Source organism: Hyperolius riggenbachi, chromosome 3 (assembly GCF_040937935.1).
Source record: "Hyperolius riggenbachi isolate aHypRig1 chromosome 3, aHypRig1.pri, whole genome shotgun sequence".
NCBI classification, from domain to species: Eukaryota; Metazoa; Chordata; class Amphibia; order Anura; family Hyperoliidae; genus Hyperolius; species Hyperolius riggenbachi.
In genome coordinates this window covers 60,629,430-60,650,053 of record NC_090648.1, presented here as the reverse complement: position 1 = coordinate 60,650,053, position 20,624 = coordinate 60,629,430, and the positions used below count along the sequence as shown (strand labels likewise).

Here is a 20,624-nt window from a genome sequence, read left to right as displayed (position 1 = left end):
ACTAATTAGGAGGGGGAAGCGCCAGAAGGAGGGGACCCAGGTGAGGGAGGTGGGGGGTCCGGCCCCCCTCCCCGCCGCTTTCCCCGCCACCCCTCCTTTCCGTGCTGCTTCCCCCTCCTGTCCTGCACAGGCCTCTGTGGGAGGCCTTGATGACACCCCCTGGGGCGCCCGACACCCGGTGCGGGGCGCCCCCTGCCGCCCTATGGTAGGGACGCTACTGGGGGGGTGGTGCTAAATTGTAAGCACCCCTGTAAAGCCTGAAGGTGCTCATTGGACTTTGGGCCCCTTAGCACAGTTAGGGTGCAAAAAAGTGCCACACATGTGGTATTGCCGTACTCAGTAGAAGTAGTATAATGTGTTTTGGGGTGTATTTTTACATATACCCATGCTGGGTGGGAGAAATATCTCTGCAAATGACAAAGTTTTGCTTTTTTTACACACAATTGTCCATTTACAGAGATATTTCTCCCACCCAGCATGGGTATGTGCAAAAATACACCCCAAAACACATTAAACTACTTCTCCTGAGTGCGGCGATACCACATGTGTGGCACTTTTTTGCACCCTAACTGCGCTAAGGGGCCCAAAGTCCAATGAGTACCTTTAGGATTTCACAGGTCATTTTGAGAAATTTCGTTTCAAGACTACTCCTCACGGTTTAGGGCCCCTAAAATGCCAGGACAGTATAGGAACCCCACAAATGACCCCATTTTAGAAAGAAGACACCCCAAGGTATTCCGTTAGTAGTATGGGGAGTTCATAGAAGATTTTATTTTTTGTCATAAGTTAGCGGAAATTGATTTTTATTGTTTTTTTTCCACAAAGTGTCATTTTCCGCTAACTTGTGACAAAAAATAAAATCTTCTATGAACTCCCCATACTACTAAAGGAATACCTTGGGGTGTCTTCTTTCTAAAATGGGGTCATTTGTGAGGTTCCTATACTATCCTGGCATTTTAGGGGCCCTAAACCGTGAGGAGTAGTCATGAAACGAAATTTCTCAAAATGACCTGTGAAATCCTAAAGGTACTCATTGGACTTTGGGCCCCTTAGCGCAGTTAGGGTGCAAAAAAGTGCCACACATGTGGTATCGCCGTACTCAGGAGAAGTCGTATAATGTGTTTTGGGGTGTATTTTTACACATACCCATGCTGGGTGGGAGAAATATCTCTGTAAATGGACAATTGTGTGTAAAAAAAATCAAACAATTGTCAATTACAGAGATATTTCTCCCACCCAGCATGGGTATGTGTAAAAATACACCCCAAAACACATTATACTACTTCTCCTGAGTACGGCAATACCACATGTGTGACCCCTTTTTGCAGCCTAGGTGCGCTAAGGGGCCCAACGTCCAATGAGCACCTTTAGGCTTTACAGTGGTGCTTACAATTTAGCACCCCCAAAATGCCAGAACAGTAAATACACCCCACAAATGACCCCATTTTGGAAAGTAGACACTTCAAGGTATTCAGAGAGGGGCATGGTGATTCCGTGGCAGATTTCTTTTTTTTTTTGTCGCAAGTTAGAAGAAATGGAAACTTTTTTTTTTTTTTGTCACAAAGTGTCATTTTCCGCTTACTTGTGACAAAAAAATAATATCTTCTATGAACTCACTATGGGCTTGATTCACAAAGCGGTGCTAACTGTTAGCACGCCTGTGAAAACCCCCTTAGCACGTCTAAACAAGCTTTTCGCGCATAAAACTTTACGCGCGCAAAACTTTATGCGCATAAAACTGCGCGCGAAGTGCCCATTAAAGCCTATGGGACTTAGCGCGCGTAAAACTTTGCGCGCGTAAACTTTGCGCGCACAAAGTTAGCGCACAATCTGATTGAGAAATCTGGTGCTAACCTACTTAGCACCCTGGTTAGCGCGTCTAAAGACTTTAGACGTGCTAAGTAGGTTACCACCGCTTTGTGAATCAAGCCCTATGTCTCTTAGTGAATACTTTGGGATGTCTTCTTTCCAAAATGGGGTCATTTGGGGGGTATTTATACTATCCTGGAATTCTAGCCCCTCATAAAACATGACAGGGGGTCAGAAAAGTCATAGATGCTTGAAAATGGGAAAATTCACTTTTTGCACCATAGTTTGTAAACGCTATAACTTTTACCCAAACCAATCAATATAGGCTGAATGGGTTTTTTTTAAATCAAAAACATGTTTGTCCACATTTTTCGTGCTGCATGTTTACAGAAATTTTACTTTATTTGAAAAATGTCAGCACAGAAAGTTAAAAAAATCTTTTTTTTGCCAAAATTCATGTCTTTTTTGATGAATATAATAAAAAGTAAAAATCGCAGCAGCAATCAAATAGCACCAAAAGAAAGCTTTATTAGTGAGAAGAAAAGGGCGTAAAATCCATTTAGGTGGTAGGTTGTATGACCGAGCAATAAACCGTGAAAGCTGCAGTGGTCTGAATGGAAAAAAAGTGCCTGGTCCTTAAGGGGTAGAAAGACTGTGGTCCTCAAGTGGTTAAGATTGCTGTACACAGAGCTTTGAAAGAAGAGGTAGGCAAGTTTGTGACAAAGCATATGGTCAATCATAGAACTTGCAGACTGACTGACTTTCTAGAATATGCCCGGCATGCTGAACGTGTGATCAAAGAAAAGGGGAAGAAGGTTGCCACGTTTGTTTATGATTGCAGTGATGATGAAAATGGTTGTTATGCGAATGAGAGTGGGCGCTTCATACGCCCACAAAAGCGCAGATTTAAGGAATATAAAGGTCGCAAAGAACGTGGAGAATGTTTTAAATGTGGTAAAAAGGGTCATCTGGTCCGTCAGTGTCCCGAGAGACGCCAAGGTCCACAATGACTAAGCGTGGGTGAAGGTACCGAGGTTGTAGAGATCAATTATGCAGTTTGCTACAAGCCTGAGGTTACCCTACTTGTGGCAAACGTGAAAGTAAAATTTTTGGTGGATACAGGAGTCTGTAGATCTGTGCTGATGGCTGAGAGTGGTGTGAAATGGAAACAACAAGGGTCAGTCCTCGCTAGGAATGCTGGAGGTGGGGCATCCTGGGAAAAAGTCAGGGCCCTTTTCCACTAGCGCAAAATCGCAAACTGATTTTGCTAAATAACATAGGAATCGCGGTAGGTTATTTCCACTACCGCGATTCGTTTTAGCCTCAAACACGATCGCGCCGCGGAGCAATATTTGCCGCGATTTTGCTATGCACTACAGCTTAGCAAAATCGTGAACGCAATCGCGGGAGGTTTCCTGCACTTTTGTGATTCAGCAATTGCTAGTGTTCAGCGTGAACGCTAGCGACTGCTAGTGGAAAAGGGCCCTCAGTGACCCCATAGTGGTAGAAGATCCCTACACAAACAAAAGGGTAGAGTGTCAGTTCATTGTCTCAAAAGCCTGCCCAATTAACTTGTGCGGCAGGGACCTGATAGGTGATCTAGGCATCACCATAGTTCCTGGGGAGGATTCCCTTAGGGTGGTAAGGGGGGGCTCCATAGCCAAAGAGGGTTACATCTGGTATGGGTTAGTGTTGGATCAGTCCGCACACCAATAGGTTAAAAACGCAACTGGAAAGGTTCCCTGGAGAGGGGGACTGTACTACCAAGCCCCATGTAACTACCCACTTCCTCAACACGTGTTCCAGACATTGAATATGAAGAAGAGTATCCCCTGGGAAAGAGGGCGAAAGTAAGAATGAGACGTGTGTATGCAGACAGCAAGGGGGATGTTGTGTGTGCATATGCAGTACCGGGATACACCAAGAACTCCCCTTTTATCTACATGGGAGGTGAAATGTACAGGTTGAATTAAGTGGTACCACATGTGTCTGAGAAAACCTCAGTGGAGTGCATGGAAACAGTGTGGTGAGCTTGTGACTAAGTGGGAAGGTATGAAGAAGGAGGAACTGGAAAAAGAAGGTGTAAGGTGGATGGATGTTGATCATGTCTTTACTGGTGAGCTGACCAGATACCAGGAGGCCCCTCCCAGTTCTGCCTGACAGTTGCTAGCAGAAAAGGATGTCTTAACCGATGTCCCATCTCAACTGTGGGCCAAGTCCAAAACTGATGTAGGCCTGATCAGGACAGCAAACCCAGTTGTTATTACGTCAAAAGGCAACTACAGACCTTACCAGAGACAGTATCCCTTGAAACCAGAGGCAGAGGCGGGCATCGCCCCTACCATAGAGGGGCTATTTGAGCAGGGGGTAATCAGGGAAGAAAAGAACTCTCCATGTAACACTCCTTTGTTCCCAGTACGCAAGAATGACGGGACATACAGCATGGTCCAGGATCTGCTAGCTGTAAATGCTGCCATCATCCCCAGAGCGCCGGTGGTCCCAGACCCCAGCACTCTGCTTAACTCAATACCGCCAGATGTGCAGTTTTTTACAACTGTGGATCTTGCCAACGTGTTTCTCTGTGCAACTGCACAAGGATAGTCAGTTCTGGTTTGCTTTTACCTTCGGAACAAAAAGGTACACTCACACAAGGTTGCCGCAAGGTTTCTGTGAGAGCCCTGCAATTTATTCGGCTGAAATTGCCTGCTCTCTGGAACCTTTCCCTGTCCCACCTGGGTGTGTTCTCCTGACCTATGTAGATGACCTTTTAATAGCAGCCCCTGACAAGCACCTGTGCCTTAAGATGTCCCTTGACCTGCTTAAGTTCCTAGCACGAGAAGGCCACAAGGCCTCAAAAGCCAAACTACAGTTCTGCCAACAGGAGGTTAAATACCTTGGTCACATACTAACCCCAGGGGGTAAGTCCCTAGATCATGACAGAATTACCGCAATCACTGCCATACCCCCACCTGTCACTAAGAAAGACATGATGACTTTTTTTGGGCACCCTGAACTACTGCAGAGCCTGTTCCATCATTACACGTACATTGTATGATGCTATACAGTTACAGCCAATGGGTATGCTAGACAAAATACAGTGGAATGACAGGTTGATGGAATGCTTCCAGAGGTGTAAAAACTGAAAGACCCCTTAGTCTTGGCCTATCCTAACTACAGCAAGCCATTCCATCTCATGACAGATTGCAGAGAAGGATGTATGACAGCAGTCCTCTGCCAGGAGTGGGGTGACAAAATTAGGCCTCTGGCCTACTATTCAGCATCAGCACCACTAGACTCAGTCACCAAAGCATTGCCACATTGTGTCAAAGCGGTCATAGGACAGCACAGCAGGTATTGTCTTGTATCACAAACTAATAGTAAAAGTGCCACATGCTGTTCATGCCCTGCTCCTGCAGGAAAAGATGGTCCTATTAACACCTGCTCGTCATCTGTATTACACAGCCACTTTACTTGGACAACACCACAATTAGAGTTGGGCCGAACGGTTCGCCTGCGAACGGTTCCATGCGAACTTCCGTGGTTCGCGTTCGCGTCCCGCAGGCGAACCTTTGCGGAAGTTCGGTTCGCCCCATAATGCACATGGAGGGTCAACTTTGACCCTCTACATCACAGTCAGCAGGCCCAGTGTAGCCAATTAGGCTACACTAGCCCCTGGAGCCCCACCCCCCCTTATATAAGGCAGGCAGCGGCGGCCATTACGGTCACTCGTGTGCTGCCTGCGTTAGTGAGAGTAGGGCGAGCTGCTGCAGACTGTCTCTCAGGGAAAGATTAGTTAGGCTTAACTTGTTCCTGTCTGGCTGCATACCTGTTCTGTGAACCCACCACTGCATACCTGTGCTGTGAACCCACCACTGCATACCTGTGCTGTGAACCCACCACTGCATACCTGTGCTGTGAACCCACCACTGCATACCTGTTCTGTGAACCCACCACTGCATACCTGTGCTGTGAACCCACCACTGCATACCTGTGCTGTGAACCCACCACTGCATACCTGTGCTGTGAACCCACCACTGCATACCTGTTCTGTGAACCCACCACTGCATACCTGTGCTGTGAACCCACCACTGCATACCTGTGCTGTGAACCCACCACTGCATACCTGTGCTGTGAACCCACCACTGCATACCTGTTCATTGAACCCACCACTGCATACCTGTGCTGTGAACCCACCACTGCATACCTGTTCTGTTTAGTGAACCCGCCACTGTATACCTGTTCTGTTTAGTGAACCCGCCACTGTATACCTGTTCAGTGAACCCGCCACTGCATACCTGTTCTGTTCAGTGGACCCGCCACTGTATACCTGTTCAGTGAACCCGCCACTGCATACCTGTTGTGTTCAGTGAACCTGCCACTGCATACCTGTTCTGTGAACCCGCCACTGTATACCTGTTCTGTTTAGTGAACCCGCCACTGCATACCTGTTCTGTTCAGTGGACCCGCCACTGTATACCTGTTCAGTGAACCCGCCACTGCATACCTGTTCTGTTCAGTGGACCCGCCACTGTATACCTGTTCAGTGAACCCGCCACTGCATACCTGTTGTGTTCAGTGAACCTGCCACTGCATACCTGTTCTGTGAACCCGCCACTTTATACCTGTTCTGTTTAGTGAACCCGCCACTGTATACCTGTTCTGTTTAGTGAACCCGCCACTGTATACCTGTTCAGTGAACCCGCCACTGCATACCTGTTCTGTTTAGTGGACCCGCCACTGTATACCTGTTCAGTGAACCCGCCACTGCATACCTGTTGTGTTCAGTGAACCTGCCACTGCATACCTGTTCTGTGAACCCACCACTGCATACCTGTTCTGTTCAGTGAACCCGCCACTGCATACCTGTTCTGTTCATCAGCCAGGCGACCATATGGGCTGTAAAGCCACCAAAACCTGCACTCTCGCCATGGTGCGCACCAGTCCAGCACGGCCGTCACTACACAAACAGCTGTTTGCGGTGCGTTACACGGTGAGTTTGGTGTGTCAGTGTGAAGCAGTACCTTAATTACACTACCTGATTGATGTATACACATGCAAGATGTTTGAAAGCACTTTAGGCCTGTCATTTAGCATTCAATGTGATTTCTGCCCTTAAAACGCTGCTTTGCGTCAAATCCAGATTTTTCCCCGGGACTTTTGGCATGTATCCCACTCCGCCATGCCCCCCTCCAGGTGTTAGACCCCTTGAAACATCTTTTCCATCACTTTTGTGGCCAGCATATTTTTTTTTTTTTTCAAAGTTCGCATCCCCATTGAAGTCTATTGCGGTTCGCGAACTTTAACGCGAACCGAACCTTCCGCGGAAGTTCGCGAACCAGGTTCGCGAACCTAAAATCGGAGGTTCGGCCCAACTCTACACCACATCACTGTCCAACGCTGTACCACCCTGAACCCCGCCACTTTATTACCCTTGCCATCTGACAACCAGTCTTCACATGACTATCTTGAGGACTCCCACCGTAGTTTTCTTCCCTGTCCAGACCTCCAGAGTGAGCCCCTACAGGGGAGCAAAGTAGTCTTTGTGGACGGCTCTGCAAGCAGAGTAGAGAATGGAGAAAACTTAGTGGGTTACGCAGTTGTGACGCAAGAATCGACCGTGGATGCCGGTAAGCTCCCGTCCACGTTTTCTGGAAAGTTCTGCGGAACTTTATGCTCTTACTAGAGCCTGTTTGCTGCACAAGGATCAATCCCTCACTGTCTACACTGACAGTCAGTATGCCTTTTCAACCGTGCATACATTTGCAGATCAGTGGCACCAGCGGGGTATGGTTACAGCAGCAGGGAAGCCTGTCCGTCACAAAGAGTTGCTTCTCCAACTAATAGAAGCTATCCAGGCACCCTCAAAGTTGGCTATTTGCAAATGTGCTGCCCATAGAAATGATGACTCCCCTGTCACCCGTGGCAATAACCTGGCAGACAAAGCAGCTAAGTTAGCCGCTGTTACGCCTCCTGCTGACTTGCATTCCAAAGAACCAGAGACTTTACATTCCACTGACCTGTTGAGTTTCCAAAAGCAAGCCCCCCAACAGGAGATGGATAAGTGGCTAAAAGCAGGTGCCATTCAGTCTTCCACAGGCTTGTGGATGGTTAATGATAAACCTTGTATACCAAGGACTTTGTTCAGACTGCTTGCAATTGTGACACACGGGGTTTCACATGTGTCAACAGGAAGGATGGTAGCTATGATTGAACAAAGATACTATGCACCAGGTATACAAAGCTTCCTTAAAAGTTTCTGTGCCCAGTGCACAATTTGTGCTCAGAACAACGCAGCCAAAGGCTTAACCACTTGAGGACCCACCCTTTACCCCCCCTTAAGGACCAGCGCTGTTTTAGCTGATCTGTGCTGGGTGGGCTCTGCAGCCCCCAGCACAGATCAGGGTGCAGGCAGAGCGACCAGATCGCCCCCCTTTTTTCCCCACTTGGGGGATGATGTGCTGGGGGGGGGTCTGATCGCTCCTGCCTGCCGGGTGTTGCGGGGGGGGGGCACCTCAAAGCCCCCCTCCGCGGCGAAATCCTCCCCCTCCCTCTCCTACCTGGCCCCCCCTGGTGACCGGGCTGCACAGGACGCTATCCGTCCTGTGCAGCCAGTGACAGGCTGTCCCCTGTCACATGGCGGCGATCCCCGGCCGCTGATTGGCCGGGGATCGCCGATCTGCCTTACGGCGCTGCTGCTCAGCAGCGCCGTACAATGTAAACAAAGCGGATTATTTCCGCTTGTGTTTACATTTAGCCTGCGAGCCGCCATCGGCGGCCCGCAGGCTATTCACGGAGCCCCCCGCCGTGAATTGACAGGAAGCAGCCGCTCACGTGAGCGGCTGCTTCCTGATTAATCAGCCTGCAGCTGGCGACGCAATACTGCGTCGCTGGTCCTGCAGCTGCCACTTTGCCGACGCACGGTATAAGCGTGCGGTCGGCAAGTGGTTAAAGCCAGTGAAAGGACACACATCATCAGGTACATACCCTTTTCACACCATTGCACTTGACTACATTGAGCTGACACCTTCTGAAGGCAAAAAATATGCCCTGGTCATACTGGACATATTCTATGGGTGGGTAGAGGTGTTCCCCACCAACAAAGCAGACGCACGGAGAGTTGCCAAGGCCCTCACTAGAGACATAGGGCTCGATTCACAAAGCGGTGCTAACCCAGTTAGAGACTTTAGGCGTGATAACCATTGCACCACGCTGGTGAAAAGCCAGTTTAGGTGTGATAAGTTTAGGCATGATAAGTTTAGGTGTGATAAGTTTAGGCATGCTAAGTTTAGATAAGTGTAGATAGCGTGCAAAGTCCCGCACGCAAAGCAGCGCCATTAAACTCTATGCGAAGTGCACCAGACTTTGCTAGCGCAAAACTTTTGATCAGCTGTGCACTGCGGTGCTAACGTAGTTGGTGCTTAAACTTATCATGCCTAAACTTATCACACCTAAACTTATCATGCCTAAACTTATCACACCTAAACTTATCATGCCTAAACTGAGTTTAGGCATGATAAAGGGCTTTTCACCAGCGTGCTAACTGTTAGCACCGCTTTGTGAATCGAGCCCATAATACCTAGATGAGGGATCCCAGAGAAAATGATTAGCGACAATGGTAGCCACTTTGTAAATGAGGTTATATCCCACTTGACTACCTCATTGTGTATCAATGTCAGAAACCATTGTGCGTACCATCCTCAGTCAGCGGGCAGTGTGGAAAGAGTTAACGGGACAATTAAGAATAAACTCAGTAAAGCCATCAAGGAAACAGGGAGAGTTTGGGTCTGGTGTTTGCCAGCAGTGCTACTGAGCATTAGAACACCACCAGGAAAAAAAGACTGTCACCTTGTGAGATATTGTTTGGCAGACAGTACAGACTCCCTGACTTTGACACAAAAGAACAACCCCTAGAAGACTGTGAGCTTGCTGACTTCCTGAGGTACACCTGCAGACAAAGACAAAGGGCCAGGCATCTAGGTCCAATACCTAAAGGCAGGGCCGGATTTACCATAAGGCACTTAAGGCACGTACCTACAGGCGCCTGATGATGGAGGGGCGGCTCATTCCCTTCCTCTAGCTCCTTCCTCCTTCCCTATGCTGAATCACGGGTGGAGTTTAAATGAGAGTTTATTCATCCGGCTGTCTGCATTCCACTGCCGAGATTTCCCTTCAGTTGGGGGCACCATTAGCTACTTAATACTGAGGGTACTTCTGGCTACCTAATGCGAAGGGACACCTGTAGCTATCTATGACGGGTAAGAGAGAAGTTACAGCTGGCTCAGCCAGCACACTTGCATTGCAGTTTAGTGGGGGTTTGTTGCTTCCTAGAGGGCAAAAGGTGCCAGGACATAAGTGCCTATAGGCTCCTGTGGTGTAAATCCGGGCCTGCCTAAAGCCCCGTCTACACGGGGAGATGTTGGGGAGATGTTGTGGCGATCGGCGGCCTCTTGCGCGTCCCCGCCGCGTCCCCGCGCGTGCGCCGCATTCGATTCCCCGCTCGTGCCCGCTCGTCCCCGCCGGCGCCGCTTATCTCCCGCACGATTGCCTGCCATTGTCCCCTCGCGGGGATCGAGCAGGGAATCGGCGGTGCGGAGATCCGTCCTGTCGGATCTTATCAATCGAGCCTCATCAGCGGCTCGATTGATAAGGAGCATCGCGGCCGCATCTACGCGTGTAGATGCGGCTTAAAGGTGAGGTGGAAAAGGGACAGGAACTGAGTCCAGGAGATTGGGAGTTTGGATAAAGGCGATTCAGAGGAAGTGTTGGTCCTCTCCAAGGTGGGAGGGCCCTTACCAAGTCTTAATTAGCACACCAACAGCTGTTAGATAGCAGAAAGAACAACATGGGTGCATTTGAGTCATTGCAAGGAGGGCACACATGGGCCCTCCGAGTCTAGATTAATTGAAGGTCCAGAACCACAGCTTACTACGGGCACTCAAATGAAGCTTCAGTGGTTTGGAGATAAAATAAATATTTGTTTGAGCCTTGGTCAAGAAGAGTGCTTAGTGGTCATTCCCTTTCTAACAGTAGCCAGACTGAATCTGTTCTTGATAGTTAGCACCACAGGGAAAAGAGGGGCGGAATTTAAGATCCTGAAGCGATGGGAACATTTGCTCGAGCTTCAGTGCGACCACGATCTCAAAGGCTGTGGGAAGATATTAGAGATTTTTCCTAAGGCACATGTGTAGTTCTTTATCTTGAACTGTGGTGAAAAGGAGATAGGGGAACTTAAGGGACAGACACCTGGAAGGCTACATAGGGGGAACTACTTCTCTTGAACCAGGTTGGGTTAAAACCATAAAATCATTTTGGGAAAAAAAAAGGAAGAAGAAGAGCCCTGGAATGACAGTGACAGATACTGACAATAATACCACAGACCCTGGGAGTGACTTAAGGTAGCCATACACTGGTCGATTTGCCATCAGATTCGACCAACAGATAGATCCCTCTCTGATCGAATCTGATCAGAGAGGGATCGTATGGCTACCTTTACTGCAAACAGATTGTGAACCGATTTCAGCCTGAAACCGTTCACAATCTGTTGTGGTGGTGCTGCTGCTGCCGCTTCCCCCCCCCCCCCGCATACATTACCTGCTCCGCCGGCGCGACTCCAGTCCCCCGGTCACCGCTGCTCTGTCTGCGCTCTGGTCTCCAGGTCCGGCATGCCTCACTTCTTCTAGCCCGGCAGGAAGTTTAAACAGTAGAGGGCGGAGCAGGTAATGTATGCGGGCTCTATTGCGTCGGTCGTCGGGCACTCGAACGCCGCTAGCGACGCGCTCCCTACCCGCGGGCGATCCACGGTAATTTTCCGCACGGAGCGATCGACGGGATCGGACGAAATGGATCGAAATTCGGCGTGCTGCGGAAACGATTGGCAGCAGATTCGATCCCAGTGATCGAATCTGCTGTCGAAACGGCGGCAAATCGAGCCAGTGTATGGCCAGCTTTATTTTACAAGTGATAATCTACTGACCGAAGAGGTGACTTGAAGCAAAAACTACATTTGCCTGTTCTAGGGTCAGGAGAACATGCCATTGCCCCCCCAAAAAAATGAAAAAATAAAAAAAATAATCTTCCCTTACAGGCAATTGAGACTCACATGTGTACATTGATGTTATAAGGGGTATATTGTGGGATAAGTGTGTGTAAACTGAGAGGGAGACTGGATTTTATGACGACACTGGTGAAAGCCTAAAGGAGACCAGTGCCTGAAACGAATGCCAGACAGCCCCTGAGTGAGAATACTCACTCTTTTGTCCCTACGCTTTTATGCTATATATGTATGCAGCCTTAGCGCAGCATGATGAAGGATCATACGGTGATCAGGGAGAAAGATTATGATAGCATGCTGGAAGAGGATGGCCAGGCCAACGTGTGAAGCAGTTGTTCCAGCTCACGGCCAGTGTTTGATGTCCCTTGGTCATTTCACTTTTATGCCCTGACTTGCTGTAGTGCATATCAATTTGCAGTAAAGGGGGATGGAAGGCTGTGCTTGCTGGAGTTTCCAATCTCTGTAGTGGAGACACATTTGCAGATAACCGAGACTTAAGCAAGCATAAGCACAGAAATGTGAATGTAAATATTTTTTTTTATATATATTCCTATGCTGCTTTGTAATCACATTAATGTAATCAGACTAGTGTGCTAGGGTGACACTATTATCATAATATTACTAAATGAACATTATTTAGAGCTCGTTTACTGTATATAGCTTTTTATGCCCTTGCAGTGGAATTCCAGTCTCAGAGGACAAGAGAGAGGCGGTCTAAGCCAGATCTCCAGAGGCGGGTTTATCCTTGAGGTCACTTTGGAGAAGTTGAAACTCGGCTACTTCTGAGATCAATTCAAGGAAATGAAACTTAGCACGAAAGTGAAAGTTACTTTACAGCAAGTCTCACGAAGGACACAGGTGATCCCACCCAGCAAGGAGGTCCAAGCCACCTTAAAATAATGATGATTGGATTCATAGAAGAAGAGGAGACTGCCTAAAGGGAGGAATATGTTAACATATTAACTAGGGTATAAAGATGGAGCAGACAAAGGAATTCTCACTTTTCCTTGCTAGCAGGGCCGGATTTACCATAAGGCACAGTAGGCACGTGCCTACAGGCGCCTTACCGACGAGAGGCGGCCCCCCGCGCCCCCCCTCCCCCCATGAATGTCCCCCTAGCCCGGTAACTAAAGCTGCGCATTACTTCTTTCCCTCTGCAGCAGTAATCTGCTCCTGTCCGGTCTGGGGCGCTTCTCTCCCTACCTCCCTCAGATGTAAGATGTAAGATGCTGGGACAGCGAAACTTACTTCCTCCCCGTCCCGCTGGCGGCGGCTGTTGTCCGCACTTTACCGGGAGTGTCCTTCTGTTCTGTGTCTTTAAGGGCCCTCGCTTGATGAGGTCATCAAGAGATGACCCTTTCAATACAGAGGAGAATGCCAACGGTAAAGTGCAGATGAAAGCCGCTGCCAGCAAATTGGGGAGGAAGTAAGTTTTGCTGTCCCCGCATCTTACATGTTACATCTGAGGGAGGGATGGAGACCAGCAGAGCAGAACACTTCTGTATAGAACGGGGCCCTGGCATGCAATCTAGTAGACAGTAGTGATCCGAGCCGAGAGGGGGTCATTCTTGGGACACCTGGCTGCAATGGAAGGGGGGGAGGAGAAGGGCAGGGGACGTGTGTTGCAGGGTGAGTGAAAGCCACTGCCTGAAAGGCTATACCCGAAGAGAGAACAGGGAGTGTGATGCTGCCACTCACAGCTGGGGAGCACGGACATGACAAGGCTGTGGTGAAGATTTTTTTTCCCTTACAACTTGCTGTGTGTGTGTGTGTGTGTGTGTGTGTGTGTGTGTGTGTGTTTATGTGTATATAGTGTGTGTGTGTGTGTGTGATTATGTGTATATAGTGTGTGTGTGTGATTATGTGTATATAGTGTGTGTGTTTATGTGTATATAGTGTGTGTGTGTGTGTTTATGTGTATATAGTTTATGTGTGTGTGTGTATATAGTGTGTGTGTGTGTTTATGTGTATATAGTGTGTCTTTGTGTGTGTGTGTGTCTTTGTTTATGTGTATAGTGTGTGTATGTGTAGCGTGTGTCTTTGTGTGGGGTGTGTGTCTGTGTGTCTTTATATATATATATATATATATATATATATATATATATATATATATATATATATATATATATATATATGTGTGTGTGTGTGTATGTATACTGTGTGTAAACAGTGCGTGTGTGAATGTACAGTGTGTGTGTTTTAGGGCCCATTTCCACTGAGGTGCATAATCTGTCTCCAAATCATACACAGCACCCGTGCTGCTGCAAAGCCGCTGCTGATTCACTTAGTCATGCAACGGCTATAGGGATTCAGATGTGTGCTGCGGGAAATTTCAGCATGCAGCCCAGAACCGCATCGGCATGCAATTCGGACGGCATGCCCATTGATCAAATAGGCAGCTTTCCTACCGAATCGAATGTGGGGAAACACTGTAAATCCGGAACAGATTCAGCCCTACTGAAAACGAGCCCTTGTTAAAAAGGCATGCTGTATGTGGTGAGCGGGGTGGGTGTGGAATGGTTATTGCCCAGGCTGCAGTCTGCCTGGGGGAGGGTTTTATCTAGGCGAGGGGCAGCTTGGGAGAAGTAAGGGGGGGCCTACACACCTTTAATGGATATAACTTGTCATGGATCAGGACCTGATCCTCTAGGGGCGACATCGCTGGGCTGGGGTCTGTGTAGAAGGTGTGACTGAGGGACGACGAGTGGTGAGTGCTTGACATCACACAGTGGGCGGGGTAGTGGCTGATCAATGGGATCAGCGGGGAATTGGCGTGATTGGGGGTGAGTAGATCTGCTAGGAGGATTACTACAGGTTGGGGGTCGGGTGCTGCGACACACACGTCTAATTATCGGCTGAAGTGGTCGTTATTGGCCACCTCAGCCAACTTAAGTCAAGTGTGTATGGGCCTCTAGGGTAGGTTTACAGTGCAGGCGCTGGTCCCCCATGCACCTCTTGCTCAATCCTTGCTGCGCGTGCCGTCTCCAGTTTTATTAAAGTCTGTGTTACTTGTATTTTTTGCTGTATGTGTAAGTGAAGGCAATACAGGCTTCAAGAGAGGATACACAGCAGGGATAGAGCAAGAGGCACATGAGGACAGTCCAGCCAGCATTTGCCTGTATACTTGCATTCCTGACAGGCAGCTGGGCCAGTCTTTCGTGCACCACCCTGTACTTCATAAAGTCAGGGCAGTGGGTTGATGTCTAGGCCACAGTCAGGCATTATAAGGGGCAGAGTTCATCTAGGCCACAGGCAGGCAAAGGTGTAACGATAGCCTCCCAGTACTCCTGTGACTGCAGAAGGGCCTGGGGACTTAAGGGAGCACATCTCTCTTCCACCATCTGAATAGCGGAGCAGAAATACCAACTCTGGCTCTGGGTCTTCCTGTCTCTTCTGCACTCCTGCCTTTTAGCATGCAGCAGTGTCCTGAATGCATATCATGCTACATTGGAAGCCTCTGTAGGAACATTGCTGCATGCTGAATGTTTGCAGTGCAGAGGAGACCAAAGAACCTGGATTTCCAATAGGTATTTGTGCTCCGCTGCTCTGCTGTTCAGACGGTGGGAAGAGGCCACACTCGCATGAAAAGTGCGTGTAATTTGGGGGCGTGGCCTGAACGGAGGGGCGGAGTTTAGGGCGCCATAACTAGTGTTGGGCGAACAGTGTTCGCCACTGTTCGGGTTCTGCAGAACATCACCCTGTTCGGGTGATGTTCGAGTTCGGCCGAACACCTGACGGTGCTCGGCCAAACCGTTCGGCCACATGGCCGAACTAAGAGCGCATGGCCGAACGTTCCCTGAACGTTCGGCTAGCGCTGTGATTGGCCGAATGGGTCACGTGGTTCGGGCCCGAACGCGCTCTGATTGGCCGAACGGTCACGTGGTTCGGGTAAATAAATACCCGAACCACGTCATATCTCCGCCATTTCTCTGTGGGTTTAGCTTTGGGTAGGCAGGCAGGGTAGTTCGCTCTCCAGCCACGCTAGCCAGGGTCCCCCCCAGTCGTGTGTCGCTGCTGGGAACAGTAGTACACCGCTCGCTCAGCCACACTATATATAGCATTGTTTACTGCCACTGTGTACCTCGCTCAGCCACGCTATATATAGCATTGTGTTTTCTGACACTCTGTGTACACGGCTTAGCCTGACTAATATAGCATTGTGTGTACTGCCACTGTGCACCTCGCTCAGCCACGCTATATATAGCATTGTGTTTTCTGACACTCTGTGTACACGGCTTAGCCTGACTAATATAGCATTGTGTGTACTGCCACTGTGCACCTCGCTCAGCCACGCTATATATAGCATTGTGTTTTCTGACACTCTGTGTACACGGCTTAGCGTGACTAATATAGCATTGTGTGTACTGCCACTGTGCACCTCGCTCAGCCACGCTATATATAGCATTGTGTTTTCTGACACTCTGTGTACACGGCTTAGCCAGGCTATATACCGTTGTTTACTGACACTCTGTGTACACCGCTCAGCCAGACTATATACCATTGTTTACTGACACTCTGTGTACACCGCTCAGCCTGACTATATAGCATTGTGTGTACTGCCACTGTGCACCTCGCTCAGCCACGCTATATATAGCATTGTGTTTTCTGACACTCTGTGTACACGGCCTAGCCTGACTATATAGCATTGTGTGTACTGCCACTGTGCACCTCGCTCAGCCACGCTATATATAGCATTGTGTTTACTGCCACTCTGTGTACACCGCTCAGCCAGACTATATACCGTTGTTTACTGACACTCTGTGTACACCGCTTAGCCAGACTATATAGCATTGTGTGTACTGCCACTCTGTGTACACGGCTCAGCCAGACTATATAGCATTGTGTGTACTGCCACTCTGTGTACACGGCTCAGCCAGACTATATAGCATTGTGTTTACTTCCACTCTGTGTCTGCTGGGCCTGGGAACAGTAGTACACCGCTCACCCGCCACTGTATAGCATTGTGCTCTGTGTCGCTGCTGGGAATAGTGGTACACCGCTCACCCGCCACTGTATAGCATTGTGCTCTGTGTCGCTGCTGGGAATAGTGGTACTGTATAGCATTTCTGTACTGCCACTGTACTGCTGCCAGTCAGCGTGTACTGTAAGGATAAGTGAAATGAGGAAGAAATCCGGTGAAAGAGGAAGGGGCAAGGGAAGAGGTGTTTCCCCTGACGGTTCACGTACAGGCCACAGGGGAGCACCCAAGAAAACCCACTCAATACCGCCCATGTTGTCCAGGACAACAACCCTCACAAATCCAAAAGAACAGGACCAGATAATTACTTGGATGGCCTCTCAAGCGTCCAGCAGTGGGTTAAGCAGCACCAGCACATCACGCACGAGGTCCGAGTCCTTAGCCAGTTACAAGGAGCCAGTGGGCACAAAGCTGACACAACCGGCAGCGACACCACGCACACAACTGCCAGATAACCAGTCCGATGAATTACCTCAGGACACAATGGGGTATTCGCAGGAGCTATTCCCAGCCCAACAAACTTCCACCTTTCAAAGGTCAATGGAGGAACAGCCAGAAATGTTGTGCCCGGATTCACAACCATTAACTGTGGGAAATGCACCGCGCACTGAAATACAAGGCGAGTCCGAGGAGGACTCGGAAACCCAAATCCCAGAGCAAGTTGGGCAGGAGGGGTTGCAATTGCAGGAGGTCGGCCGACAAGATCTGGAAGACGACGTTGGAGTGAGCTGCGCAGAGGTTGTTCTGGGGAGCTCTACTCCACGGCGGCGGCCCCCCACAATGACATATGACGAGTTTCAGGAGATGGAAGAGGAGGGTATGGACAATGTGGACATAGACCCAGATTTTGTTTGTGACCGAGAACATCGCCGTCGTAGCAGCAGCACAGATGAGTCTGTTGAAGAACCCACTGCTGCACGAGTTCGCCTTGTGCCACAAGGTTGGCGGCGCGCAATTTCAGGCACCGCAAGCATGGAAGTTCAAGTGAGAGGCAAAAGAGGCGCAAACAGAAATCACCAGCAAGGCAGGTGCTCCAAAGTCTGGGCTTTCTTTGAAGACTGCACTGAGGATGTTACCATGGCGATTTGCAAGGTGTGCAAGACCCGCCTGAGCAGGGGGAAAAGTATTAACAACCTCTCCACCACCAGCATGAGCCGCCACATGCTATCCAAACATCCTACTCTGTGGGCAAACTCGGCAGGACAGGGTACCAGCAACACTGCCTCCCTTGGGTTCACCAGACTCACCACCAGACCCGCCTCAGCAGCAGCAGTAGCCCAGCCATTGCGTGGTTCACAACATTCACAAACATCAGACGACGCTGACACTGTCACTTTCCGGAGTAGTGCTCTTGAGGTCTCCCAGTGTTCATCAAACACAACAACCAACAGCCCTTCCGTGTGCAGCGCTACGGTTCAGTTGTCTGTGTCGGAGATGTTTGAGCGCAAGAGGAAATTGCCAGCAAATGACCCCCGGGCCGTGGCAGTAACAGCCAGCATAGCTAAGCTTCTGGCCTGCGAAATGCTGCCATATCGAGTGGTGGAGACAAACAGCTTCAAGGGCATGATGTCAGTGGCCATCCCACGTTACGTGGTTCCCAGCCGCTACCACTTTGCACGCTCTGCAGTGCCTGAGTTGCATGAGCACGTGGTCAGCAAAATAACCCGAAGCTTGAAGAATGCCGTTGCCTGCAAGGTTCACCTCACCACTGACACCTGGACGAGTGCGTTCGGCCAGGGTCGATACATCTCCCTTACCGCGCACTGGGTGAACCTTGTGGAGCCTGGCAGCGATTCCTCACCTGCTACGGCGCGGGTGTTGCCCACGCCGCAAACAGCTGCACCGCCGTCCCTCCCACTGGATAACAACAGCAGCACCTACCTCTCTGACTCCTTCTCCTCCAACGCATCTCAAAGCTGTACCTCATCCGGAAACGCTAACCCAGCAGCAGTAGGATCGTGGAAGCAGTGCAGCACAGCTGTTGGCATGCGTCAGCAAGCGTTGCTGAAGCTGATCTGCCTTGGGGATAAGCAGCACACAGGGGAGGAAATTTGGAAGGGAATAAAGGAACAGACGGATTTGTGGCTGGCACCGCTGGACCTGAAACCGGGCATGGTTGTGTGTGATAATGGGAGTAATCTCATTCGCGCTTTAAGGTTGGCTAAGCTGACACACATCCCTTGCCTGGCGCACGTGATGAACCTAGTAGTTCAGCGGTTCCTGAGGACATACCCAGGCGTGGCCGATCTTCTGTTGAAGGTGCGTCGAGTGGCCAAACATTGTAGAAATTCCAGTACTGCTTCGGGGGCACTCGCCAAGATGCAGGAGCGCTTCAATCTCCCCCACCATCGCTTGCTGTGTGATGTCCCTACGCGCTGGAATTCTACGCTGCACATGCTAGCTCGCTTTTGCGAGCAGAAGAGTGCAGTGGTCCAGTACATGACGGCGCAGTACCGAGGCGCATCCGGACAGCTGCCAAGCTTCTGTGGATCCGATTGGGCCAACATGTTGGACCTCTGCCAAGTCCTCCAAAATTTTGAGCAATCCACGTTGCTTGTGAGCAGTGACAACTCTTCAGTCAGCATTACCATACCACTGCTGTGTTTACTGAAGAGGTCAATGTTGAAAATCAAGGAAACAGCTGTCATGATGCAACTGGGGGAATCTGAAGGAGAAAACGATCAGCGTGATGGTACCAACATCAGGCCATCCGCCTCAGGAAACGCTGGCCCCAGCAGCTATGACGAAGAAGAGGAGGAGGAACAGCTGGAGTTGGAGCAGGAATTTCCTGCCACCACTGACGAGGGCCAGAGCGGTGCACGTTGGACTTCCACAATTCAGCGCAAATGGTCAGCAGAAGCAGACCAGGAGGAAGGTGACGACTATGATGCATCACAACAACTATCACAACGCTCACAAGAGGATGATGAGGATTCTGGTAGGACTCTGGCACACATGGCTCAATTCATGCTAGACTGCATTGAACGCGACCCACGCATTGTGCGCATTCTGGACAACACCAATTACTGGGTTTATACCCTTCTGGATCCACGGTACAAACACAATGTTCCAAAACTGCTTGAAGAAAGAGTCAGACAGGTCAAAATGGAACAATACCAGCAGGCCCTTGTGGAGACTTTAGAGAGGAGATTGACATCCTCCCCCTCCTCTAGCCAGTTGTACGCCGACAGACTGACTTCCGCAAACCCAGGACGACCAGGAGGGCAGCAAACAACGCAAGCCGCAGCTAGTGCCCAAAAGGGAATGGTATCGGCAGTGTCCTTGGAGTGGGAAAATTTTCTGACACCCATGCAGCAGCAGCCCACTGAACAGCAAGCATGCAGATCCACCTCCAACACCGATCGCCTGCAGAAGATGGTCAAGGACTACATGTCAGATGACGTAGCTGTGTCGAACAATCCATCTGCACCCTTCAACTATTGGGTATCGAAGCTAGACACCTGGCACGAACTGGCAATGTACGCAATAGAGGTGCTGGCTTGCCCGGCAGCCAGCGTTATGTCGGAATGCTGTTTCAGTGAGGCATCGTCACAGATCGGCGTATCCGCCTCTCCACAGAAAATGCCGACCGTCTGACTCAAATTAAAATGAATCAATCCTGGATTGGAAATGACTACGCAACACTCCAGGACCCCAACCAAGTAACATGACCAATGAACATCTTGGAAGGTGTAGCGTTTCCGGTCCCTGTTTATTGAACCTCTCATCTGTATTACATTTATGACTGCATGGCGGCAAAAAGCATTGCTGCTATATCCGCACGCT

At 49.6% G+C, this 20,624-nt stretch overlaps 1 protein-coding gene across 8 annotated transcripts in view; it reads right to left on the bottom strand.

Annotated features, from left to right (window-relative positions):
- LOC137562636 (zinc finger protein 501-like) overlaps positions 1-20,624 on the bottom strand; it is a 268,798-nt gene that overhangs the window by 77,087 nt on the left and 171,087 nt on the right. Inside the window, exon 1 of one of the 8 annotated variants that reach the window (XM_068274165.1) lies at positions 13,109-13,175. The exons of 5 other annotated variants lie outside the window; for them this stretch is intronic. The gene's annotated coding sequence lies outside the window, so the exon portion shown is untranslated. Of the gene's footprint in view, positions 1-7,238; positions 7,322-7,826; positions 7,908-13,108; positions 13,176-20,624 lie in introns of those variants that run through there. 2 more of the 8 variants (XM_068274164.1, XM_068274166.1) reach the window with 2 other exon arrangements.